The sequence below is a fragment of the Manis pentadactyla genome, chromosome 4 (assembly GCF_030020395.1).
Source record: "Manis pentadactyla isolate mManPen7 chromosome 4, mManPen7.hap1, whole genome shotgun sequence".
Classification (NCBI taxonomy): domain Eukaryota; kingdom Metazoa; phylum Chordata; class Mammalia; order Pholidota; family Manidae; genus Manis; species Manis pentadactyla.
In genome coordinates, this window is record NC_080022.1 from 144,907,030 (window position 1) to 144,917,944 (window position 10,915).

The following is a 10,915-nucleotide window of genomic DNA, read 5'->3' on the forward strand; positions in this document are numbered from 1 at the left end:
GGCGAGGGGCGAGGAGGCCCGGGGTGCGGTAGTCTCAGCCCTGGCCAGGCTAGTTACCGCGGCAAGGGTGCTGCAGACTCAGAGGGAGCCAAGAGAGGGGAGCCGACCAAGTTTTCAGCCTTGGCAGTCGGGTGACCCCGTGAATGAGGTGCAAAGGAAGAGTAGTTGACGGTGGATAGAGTGGCACTGTGGTTATATCATGGTTTAATCTGTGCAACACACCGGTCATTCGTGCTGTTTAGAATACATGGCGGTAAACCAGTAGACAGCTTAAAATTTCCACGTGGTTACACAGTTGAGTTATAATAGGAGAGAGAGATGGGTGGGATGAGGGGAATGTTGTTTTTCTTTACAAATTTTAGAGTACCATTTGGCTTTTAAAACTAGTTAAGTAGAAAAAGAAAAAGAACTGCTAATGACCTTTAGCAACCCCACATCCTAGACTTTCCAGCAATCTCACTCATTTAATAGATGTGTGATCTTGGACAAGTCACTAAACCCTTCCCAACCTTGGCTTGCTTGTTAAATGAATCTTCACTCACTCACAGAGTTGCTGTTTTAGTGACAAGGTAGGCAAAGTGCTTTGTCAGAGCCTGTGATGGGCACAAATTGGTTGTTCAATGAACCTTATGAATGGAGTTATTTTAGAATGAATAAAGGGGTTTATAGCCAAGAGCGGCCTCTCACCCACAATACCTGTGTGCTGAAGGGATGGAGTGGATGTGATCCAATTTCAATGTGGGTTTTTGAGCAGGCCAAGGCTATAAAGGAGAGAGCAATAATAGAGCTGCTTGTGTGAACAACTTGAGGTCTTTTAAAATGTTAATTTGTACCTGGACAGCTCCCAGGTTGTGAAAGCTTGGGGTGAGATGCGGAGAAAAGGGAGCAGGATTTGTGAGAGACAAAATATGCCCTTCTTATTATGGGTATCTTATTAGCAAACAGAGAAGTTAGGGAGTGAAATTATTCACCTTACAAAGTGTTCCTCACAGGAAATACAGATCACAAGTCCCTTAAGGCACTCTTCTCTAGTGTTTAAAAACAACAGTGTATGAAATAAATGCCATGGTATTTCAGGCATTTGCGGTGAAGTGTCAATCAGAAGTTAGGATAAAGCAAGTCTTCATTTTAAGATTCCAACTAACTCTAAAAAGATGACAGAGCCGGGATTTGAACCAGAATTAGATTTGAAGCCTCTTCTTTCACTTTTCTTTTTTCTCTGTTGAAATGATTTATTAAAAATAGAAATTACAAAAATAATATGCCTTTGTTATATTACTCAACAATATAGCAGGGTATAAAGTCCACATTCCCCTTCTACTTCTCAGAGGTACTGTGTGAATGGCTTGGTAGGCAATCTTCCAAGCTTTTTTTTTTTTTTTTGCTCATAATACACTCATACATTTAAAATAGATTTACAATGACTACTATTCTGCAACTTGCCTCTTTTGGATTTAACATTGTATAATAGGCCTATTTCCATCTCATTGCATACACACGCTCCTCATTCTCTTTCATAGTTGCATAGTATACCATTGTATGGAGTCCTATAATTTATTTAACCACTTCCTTGTTAGACAGTTTAGGATCTTTCCAGTGTTTTGCTGTTACAAACATTGCTTCAATTACCATCCTTATACATGTATGTTTGTACACTTCTGTTAGTATTTCAATTGGATAGATTTATAGATGTCAGAATTGCTGGGCTTTAAGGCATGCATGTTTAAAATGTTGGTATATACTGCCAAAATGTACTCAAAATAAAACGGGTGGTCTTTTATGCCCCAGTGTCCCTGGAGCAAAGTGGTGAGTGCATTTTGAAATGGGTGGCTTCCCTTCGGTAGTGGCAGCTGTGCGGATCCCTGGAGGAGGGCTGCTGAAGAAGGAGAGAGATTGTGGCCACATCTCTGAAGCAGAAAGTCCTTTTCCTCAGGAGCTGTGTGTTTACCCAAGCCAATAGACTTCACTGAAGTTAGGTTTGTGGCTCTCTTGTGGTTCATAAATCCTCACTATTTAAAAGAATATGGCTTTTGAATTTCTAATAGTATATTATTTTTGAAATAAAATAAAAGATTGTTTAAAGTGACAAAACAATCTACTGCTGTTAACCCAGAGTTTCAAATTTGTTTAAAGCAAGTATATTCACACTGTAAATGGATTTTAGCTTGCTGTGGATTGTGACTTTAGAAGAAATGAAATGGCTCCAAAGAGGACATTTTCCCCTGTGCTTCCTAATAAATGTTCAAAGCTCCAAGCACCAGTTGCCTAAAGCTTTGATGAACATCTCAAATTTATCATTTGGTAGAAAATATAAAAATGCAATACCCTCACTGTTCTACATGTGACAGCAACTATATGAATCAAGAATGGTATTTTTGTTAGGGTTGAGGGGTGTAAAGAACAGAGACAATCCCTTAGGGCACCTGGAGCAATTGGACATTATTGTAAGTTGACACAGACAGCAAGAAGGGGAACAGAGCTTCAAGAGAACTGGCTTCAAAACACTTAAAATGGGGCTTCAATTGTAGGAGTTTGTGGATCCTCCTTCCAGGGTGCTCTTATTAATGTGATTCAGTGACTTTCCATTTTCTGTTAGGTACTGTGTTCCTAACTGCCCCTTCCACCCCTTACTCTGTATACCTTTTCTGTATTTCATAGTTTCTGCTTATTGTTTCTGCTTCCTTACAACTTTGCCTTATCAAGCTCCCTAAGCTCCTATCTCTAACTCATGGATTCTCTTTGGCTTTAATTCATATGTTCCCACCACATAATTCTCTTTATTCTTCTTAATTCAGAGTCCAAAAAGGGAGACTTAAGCTAGTTCAATTCATCTTTTCATGCCTGGGTACACTATAGGTTTTTGGCCAGTCAGTGGATTGGTTGTCCTTGAGTCATGAGCTAACTTGTGGTCTGAGCAATAGGGGCAAATAGTTCAGGTTCAGGTGGTAAGAAAAAAGTAACTGGGGGTAGATGAGTTTCCATTAAGAAGGGTTTTAGGCATATGAGACACTGTGAGTGACTCTTATAACAGGTGATATGCATAATGTAGAGTTGTTTCTTTTCAGTAAATATTTGAGTCCCTAATGTTTTCCAAAGCTAGGTTCATAGGACTTCAAAGATAAATAAAACACTGGTTCTCTGTTTCCTGGAAGTCACAGTATTGTGAAGGATAGACATATAGATTAAAGATATGTTACAATTCAAACTAAGTAGTATAACTATCCAAAATTCATTCATTTATTCAACAAACATGTTTTAGCATTTACTATGTGCCTAAATCTGGAGATAGAGCAGCAAACAATTTTGACTCAATGGAGCTTATGTTTCAGTGTATGTGTGAGGAGAGACAAATAATAAACACTATATAGTATGTCAGATGGTGATCAGTGTTGTGGACGGGAAAAAAAGCAAGGACATAGAATAAGGATCTTTGAGAACAGGGGCTGCAATTTGAAATAGCAAAGGCCTCCCTAAGAAAATGACATTTGAGAAAGATCTGACGGAGGTGAGGGAATGAGCCATGAATTTATGTGGAAAGAGAATTCCAGAATGATAAAAGAACAGCCAGTGCAAAGACTCTGAATTGCCCTATTGAGGAAATATCAAGGAGGCTAATATATCTGGTGTGGAGGAAACTAGGGAGGAGTGGGAAATAAGGTTAGAGAGGAAAGAGAGGGGCAGGGCAAGAGATTGCATGGGGCTTTGTAGGCAGGTGAAAGGATTTTAGTTTTTACTCTAAGTCAAGAAGCCACCGCAAGGCTTTGTGCAGAGAAGTATGTCGTCTGACTTAAATTTCTACAAAATAACTTTGGCTATTGTTAAGAATAAACACCTGTTAAGAACAGACTCCAGAGGACCAGGGTGGAAGCAGGTAGACCAGTTGGAGACCATAGCAGTAATCTGGGTGAGAGATATTGATAGCTTGTACCTGGATGATAGCAGTAGCAATGATGGCAAGAGGTCATATTCTGGATATATTTTGTAGAACAGAGAGGATTGCTGACAATTAGTTGTGAAGTTATGGGCAACTCCCAGGCTTCTGGCCTGAAAAACTGAAAGAATGGAATTGCCATTAACCAAGAGGGAGATTACAGCAGGAGTAAATTTTGGGGAAGAACATTGGCAGCTTGGTTTTGAACATACTAATTTGAAATGCTTGTAAGATTTCTAAGTGGAGATGTTGAGTGGGCAGTCAGCTGAGTCTGGAGTTCAGGGCATCAATACAGATTGGCGCTATAAATTTGGAAGTCATATGTACTGTTCAATGTGGCAGCCACTAGCTACATGTGGCAATTTAAATTTAAATTAATTATATTGAATTAAAAGTTCAGTTTCTCAGTTGCTCTAACCACATTTCCAGTGCTCAACAACTACATGGGGTTCATGACTACCATATTGGACAGTGCAGATACAGAACATTTCCAGAACAAAAATATCTGTGGGATAGCACTGATAGGTGGAATTTGATGTTACAGGCCTGGATCAGGTCACCTAAAGAATTAGTGAGAGGGAAAATAGGAGATTCAAAGACTGAGACCTTTATGCATATAACTACACAAATTGGTAGTGATGGTGGGAGGGTGGGGTGTTAAGGACAAGTTTCCTTTTTTATCCCCATGAACTAAATTTGTCAAATGGATAAGTGGGCAAAAGACATTTCAGGCACAAGAAATAGTGTGTGTTTAATAGAGGTATCAAATAGCATGATATGGTTGGGGAACTATGAGAAAGCTGGCATTTCTGGAGCAAGGCCATATCATTTTTGCATAGTTAAACACACACACACATACACACACACACACAAACACAGATCCAAACCTCTACTTTGCTTAAACAATTTGGGACTGAGCATATATTGCTGAGGTTAATCAGTCCAGGTCTAATTGGAGGGCAGAATGAGAAGAGGAAAAAGAAGTTTCTTTGTCACTTATAAATTGTAAATGGAAATGGATGTTAGAATTAAATTTAGAGAAGTGGATACTACCTCACAAAGGATACTACATTTCTTTTAGAGACAAAAATTAACTGTGATATTAATTTTCAGCTTTTTGAAGCTTTGTTCAATAAAGATCTGAAAGTTACTGAAGCAGGGACTGCTTTTCTATCTGGATTGGGGATAAACTGAAAAAAAGTTGATGCAGCTAATCAGTAATGGCATTGATGGAATGTATTCTTACCCAGTCGCTAGGCCCCATTCTGGAAGCCAATCATTTCAGAACATGTTTTTTCAAGATGTCAGTTTGTTTCAATAGTAGCTTGTTATCCCTAAACTACCATATTCTTGGGTTTGTTTTTGTTTTTGTTTTGAGTCTGCAAAAAGCAATAACTTAAGCCACAAGAAAAAACACCATAAAAATGTTTTTCACCAATTAAATGAAACTTTCCATTTACATGTGTTTTGAACTATAATAACCTAAAATTAAACAAAAAAGATTTCATTAGAATAAAAAGACTTTTTAAAAAGTAGAATCTTTTAGAATCTCACTTGGTCATTCTATGCTCCTGCAGTTAAAGACCATGTCATTATTTCCATTATACTTACCTCCTAATTTTCAGAGCTTATTAGCCCGGCTGTAAAAACTTGCTCCAGTTGAAATCTGGCAAGCTGTCAAGGCTGCATGCCAGAAGTAATTTACTATCCAGTATGGTTTGCAAAGTGAAAGAAGCCATATATAATAGAAAAAGAAATGAAAAGTTCCTGGTTCCAAATATTTTAATGTGTGTAATGTGTGTCACCTCAAACTTTCAACTTTTGTTGTTAGCAATGTGAGATAACATGAAAGGCTTGAAAAGTACAGATGCTTTGCATTCACATCAAACTGAGGGCTCCGATGCTTTAAGCATCAAAGACCAGTCTGTGTCTATCACTTCTGCTCTGACTTTGAAGTCTACCAGAGCTCTCTGTGTGGGAGAAGCGGGCAGGGGACTTCGAACAAGGTGGGGGGATGGGATTCCAGGTGTCTCACCTCTTATTATCACTGAAATTAAGTACTTTTCTTTACTTAATAATAATAATAATAATGAAAAAAAAGATTAGCTTTTCTTTCCGCATTGTTTTTATCCCCTGAGCTATCCATGAACTTACTCTTCAGATGTGGCAATAAATATTCTAAAGAAAAGCTTGTTTATTTTGAAGTTTATATTTAAGTACTTTGAAGGGAAGAATAGAAGTTTTAACTTGATTTGCAAACATCTGGCTACTGTTCATGGTCAGACTCCTTAAAAGATTGTCTTGGGACCCTAACTGAAACCCCGTCTTTGCTAATTTCTAAACTGGCGCATGAACTATTTACAATAGCCAAGAATTGGAAGGAACCTAAATGTCCATCGATAGATGAATGGATAAAGAAGATGTGGTACATATACACAATGGAATACTACTCAGCCATAAGAAAAGGGCAAATCCTACCATTTGCAGCAACATGGATGGAGCTGGAGGGTATTATGCTCAGTGGAACAAGCCAAGCGGAGAAAGAGAAATACCAAATGATTTCACTCATCTGTGGAATATAAGAACAAAGGAAAAACTGAAAGAACAAAACAGCACCAGAATCACAGAACTCAAGAATGGACTAACAGGTACCAAAGGGAAAGGGACTGGGGAGGATGGGTGGGTAGGGAGGGATAAAGGGGGGGGAGAAAAAGGGGGGTATTAAGATTAGCATGCAATGGGGGGGTGGGAGAAAGGGGAGGGCTGTACAACACAGAGAAGACAAGTAGTGATTCTATAACATTTTGCTACGCTGATGGACAGTGACTGTAAAGGGGTGTATAGGGGGGGCCTGATATAGGGGAGAGCCTAGTAAACAAAATATTCGTCGTGTAAGTGTAGATTAATGATAAAAAAAAAAAAGCAGTTCCTGTGTGGTGACCTCCAATGAGTTCTACACAATGATATAAAGGGCATATAAAAGAGTAGGCAAAGGGTCTGTTTGTGTTTATACAGAGGATCAAAGCCTAATTGGGCTACCCCGAAAATGAACTAAGATACGATATGAAAAAGAACTTCCAACATCAGCACTCTCGGGAAGACTCAGGTCAGAAGATGATCATCAAAAAACCCCAACAAAGATCCACGCACTGCTACAGCTGTAGATGCACTCATCCCACCAGTTCCTGGACTTGCCATGGGAATGAAGAAGGAGATATCTAAGCTGGCCTGTGCATACAGTAAAACAACAAATTTGACTGGATTATACTGTTGGAACTCAACCAAGAATTAGGAGAAGTGCAAACTGTAGCGCTCCAAAATCTTACAACTACAGACTATTCACTGTTAAAAGAACATATGGGATGTGAACAGTCCCCAGGAATGGGTTGTTTTAATTTGTCTGATTTCTCTCAGACTGTTAAGTTCATCTGGACAATATCCACCATATCATAGATAAGTTTTCACAAATGCCTAAGGTGCCTAACTGGTTTTCTTGGCTTCACTGGAGATGGCTGGTAATTACAGGTATGCTTTGGTTATGTAACTGTACTCCTATTATGTTAATGTGTGTGTGCAATTTAATTAGTAGTTTAAAACCTATACATGCTGAAGTTACTCTACAAGAAGATATGTCAAAGAAATAATCAATCTTCCCATGTTTTCTTCCACCTGCTACTTCTATAGCTTTTCTTCTTCCTTCCTAATTACAACCCTTAAATAGAATTCGTGCCTCATATCAAATTTACCGAGTATCATAATTCTTCCAAGTGGTAAAGACACCTCAAGACAAATGCTGGGCATAGAAGCCACAGGGCATAAATATGCAAAGAAGTAAAAAGCTAACCATTTCAAACAATAAGGCTTCTCTCTCACTTACCAACTTTACATTTCCCTGTATGGCCCCGGAAGATGACTGGTTAGCCAGAGACGGGTAAGATTCCTCAAGGGAGGAACAACCTAAGACAGGCATAGTCGCAGGGGAGCCATCAGGTGAGAAATTGGGGATCAACAGAGGTGAGGCTTAGAACCTCACCCCCACTGTTCTGAGGGAAATCTTCTGCATATGTGGATGTTTTATTGCCCTTGTCTAGCTTGGATTAACACATAGTCTACAGGCACACACCTGATCATCTAAATTTGCTCTCTTAGAACACTTAACTATGTTTTCTACCTTTATCTTGTATCTACCTACCACTTCAGCATTTTATTAAAAATAATAATAATAAAGAGAGAAATGTGGTACCCACATATAAATCAAGTATAAAAATCAAATGAGTATTCATATTTGAACTGACTGTTTATAGTTCATAATGCATGAGCAAAACCGAAAGTTTCTGTGATGACTGCCCTTGTACTGCTCACCATGTAACTTATTCACTATGTAAGAATTTGTTCTCCATGTAAGAACTTGTTCGTTATGCTTCAGAAGATTGGAGACTGATGAAAATTAGGCTTGGGGTGGATTAATGATTGTGCATTGAGCATTGACCCCCCTATACAGAATTTTATTGTTGTTAACAACCATTTGATCAATAAATATGAGAGATGCCCTCACACACACACAAAATATATATATATATACATACACACTTCCAATTGTAAAATAAATAAGTAACTGGGATGTAATGTATAGCATAAGGAATATAGTCAAAATATTGTAACAACTTGGTATGGTGATAGCTGGTACCTAGAATTATCATGTATATAAATGTTGAATCACTGTGTTGTACACCTGAAACTAATGTAATACTGTGTGTCAACTACCCTTCAATAAAAAATAATTATCTAAAAAAAAATAAACTGGCGCATGAGCACTGCAAAGGAGCCAAGGGTTTCTGCCACGTAGGGCAAACATACATTTTTCTGGGATTGAGTTTACTTGACAATCTGGAAAAAAATCACAATAATTTCTATTGAAATGAATACTAATATATTGTGGGCTAGAATGCAAATTTGCTTGAGCTCTTTTGCAGAGGGGAAAGGCTTTGGTCATTTGTGTTTCAATAATTTGGCCCTGTCACGTGCATAAAAATAATAGTTGAAACCCTTGCAGAGAATGATGTCTTTAAATCAAGGGTCTGGGAATTGATTTTTTTCTTTTAAAGTATAATTTTCATAAAGTACACAAATCTCAAGTGTATACCTCAATGGATGGATTTTTACATATATATATATATATATATATATATATATATATATATATATATATATATATATATATATACACACACCCATATATGTAACCCTCCCATCAAGTATAGAACAGTTCCAGCACCCAGAAGGCTCTCTTGTAGCCCTTCCCAGTCAGTACTAGTTTACTAATCTGGCATCTATGGTGAATTTTAAAGCTCAAACAAAAGACTAAAAGAAATGTGAAGCTTTCCACGGTGCACCTTAGTGCTCTAGTCTCGAGAGCACTTTTTCTCTGGCCCTAGAGCTCCGTAACTAGAAGGTATGCTCAACTAAGAATTCTGAGACCCAGTGGGCATTATTCAAACACAGCTGCTTCTGCTGTTTTGGGCTTTCTCTAGTAAGGTGCTTTTTGCCTCTTTAAGAGCTTCTCCTCTGGTTATTTAAAAATATTTGTAATAGGAGTAGTTGAGTTAATATATAAAAAATTTAGAACAGAGCACACAGTAGCTGGGCACATAAGACCTGGATAAGTGATAGCTATTATTATGAGATGCAGAAGAGATAAAAGAAAGCTTTACCATTATCATTATAATAATTCTTAGAGAAGATAAACATATAAGTTGAAAATAAGGGAAAAAAGTGTAGTTGGGTTAATGTAAAAATCACAGTTACCTATCAAAGTTGCCTTGAAATGAAAGGTTAAAATCTCTCAGATCTTGCTGACTTGCTTGTACTTAAAGAAATTTAGCAAGTGTCTTTTTTTTACCACATCATGCGGTTATTTATCCCACGCTTATTATATTCTAGGCATTGTTCTAAGCTCCCAGGTGTTTAATGAACAAAATAAAACAGAATTTCTCTGCCCATATGGAGCTTACTGTCTAGTGGCAACCCCACTCTTACTGTTAATGCAGGCCCCGGAGATTTTTCCTCTTACAGAGAAATTTCATCTTTGCTTTACGTCCATGATTCCTTCCACTTGTCTCATGTCTTACAGCATAGGGAAGCCAGAAATGATGAAGCTCAAGTCAACCTTTGCCTCAATTCTGAGACAGTGGGGAAAAATGTGAAAGGGAGCAAAGAAAGGAAAGAAAGAGCACAGAGGTGGAACACGGTTAATTGCTAAGCCTGTTCTCCTTTCATAAATCACACAGAGCATCAAGGTGCTAATGTGAAATGTTGAAATAAACAGGTCTAGCAAGAACTCCTGGTTTAGTTTTTTTTTTTTATTATCTTGCTGAACTTAAAAAGAACTGAGCCATGTAGTTATTTTATATTAATTATGCCAACAATGTGGCTTCCAAGCTGGGTTGTCTAATGGTTCTCTTAGAAATGCTAAGTTGCTTGGGCAATAATTTAAGGAGGGTCTGTATCTCACTGGTTTATTTCGGTAACTCTCAAGCTGTTCAGTACCAAGTTCACCTCTTCTAAAAAAGAACTATAGTTTCTGATACCCACCCAGGGCCATATGTTTTGAAAGATGTTGTCTACAAAGCCATGATAATTATTTAAATAATAAAAATGTCTCATTTTAAAATTAATCCGCCAATTAGAGGTTCTAATTGGCACGCGAAAGAACATTGGTTTACTAAATCCAGCTGAAAGCCGACAGTGTTTTCGATAGCCTGGTCAGTTTTAGCGCCCTCTATGATTTTTCATTATTGACTTTTTGAAGTGTTTACAGTAATTACACGATATCCTCTATTATCTTTCCCCTTTTGTTTTCTTTTTGTTGTTGTTGGTGTCGGAAAGCTAGGACGCGGGATGGCAACAGAATAAACAAAGAGCATCCTGCAGAAAACGCGCTTCACCTCCTTCAGGTAACCCCCTCCAGACCCAGAAGCGCTTTTC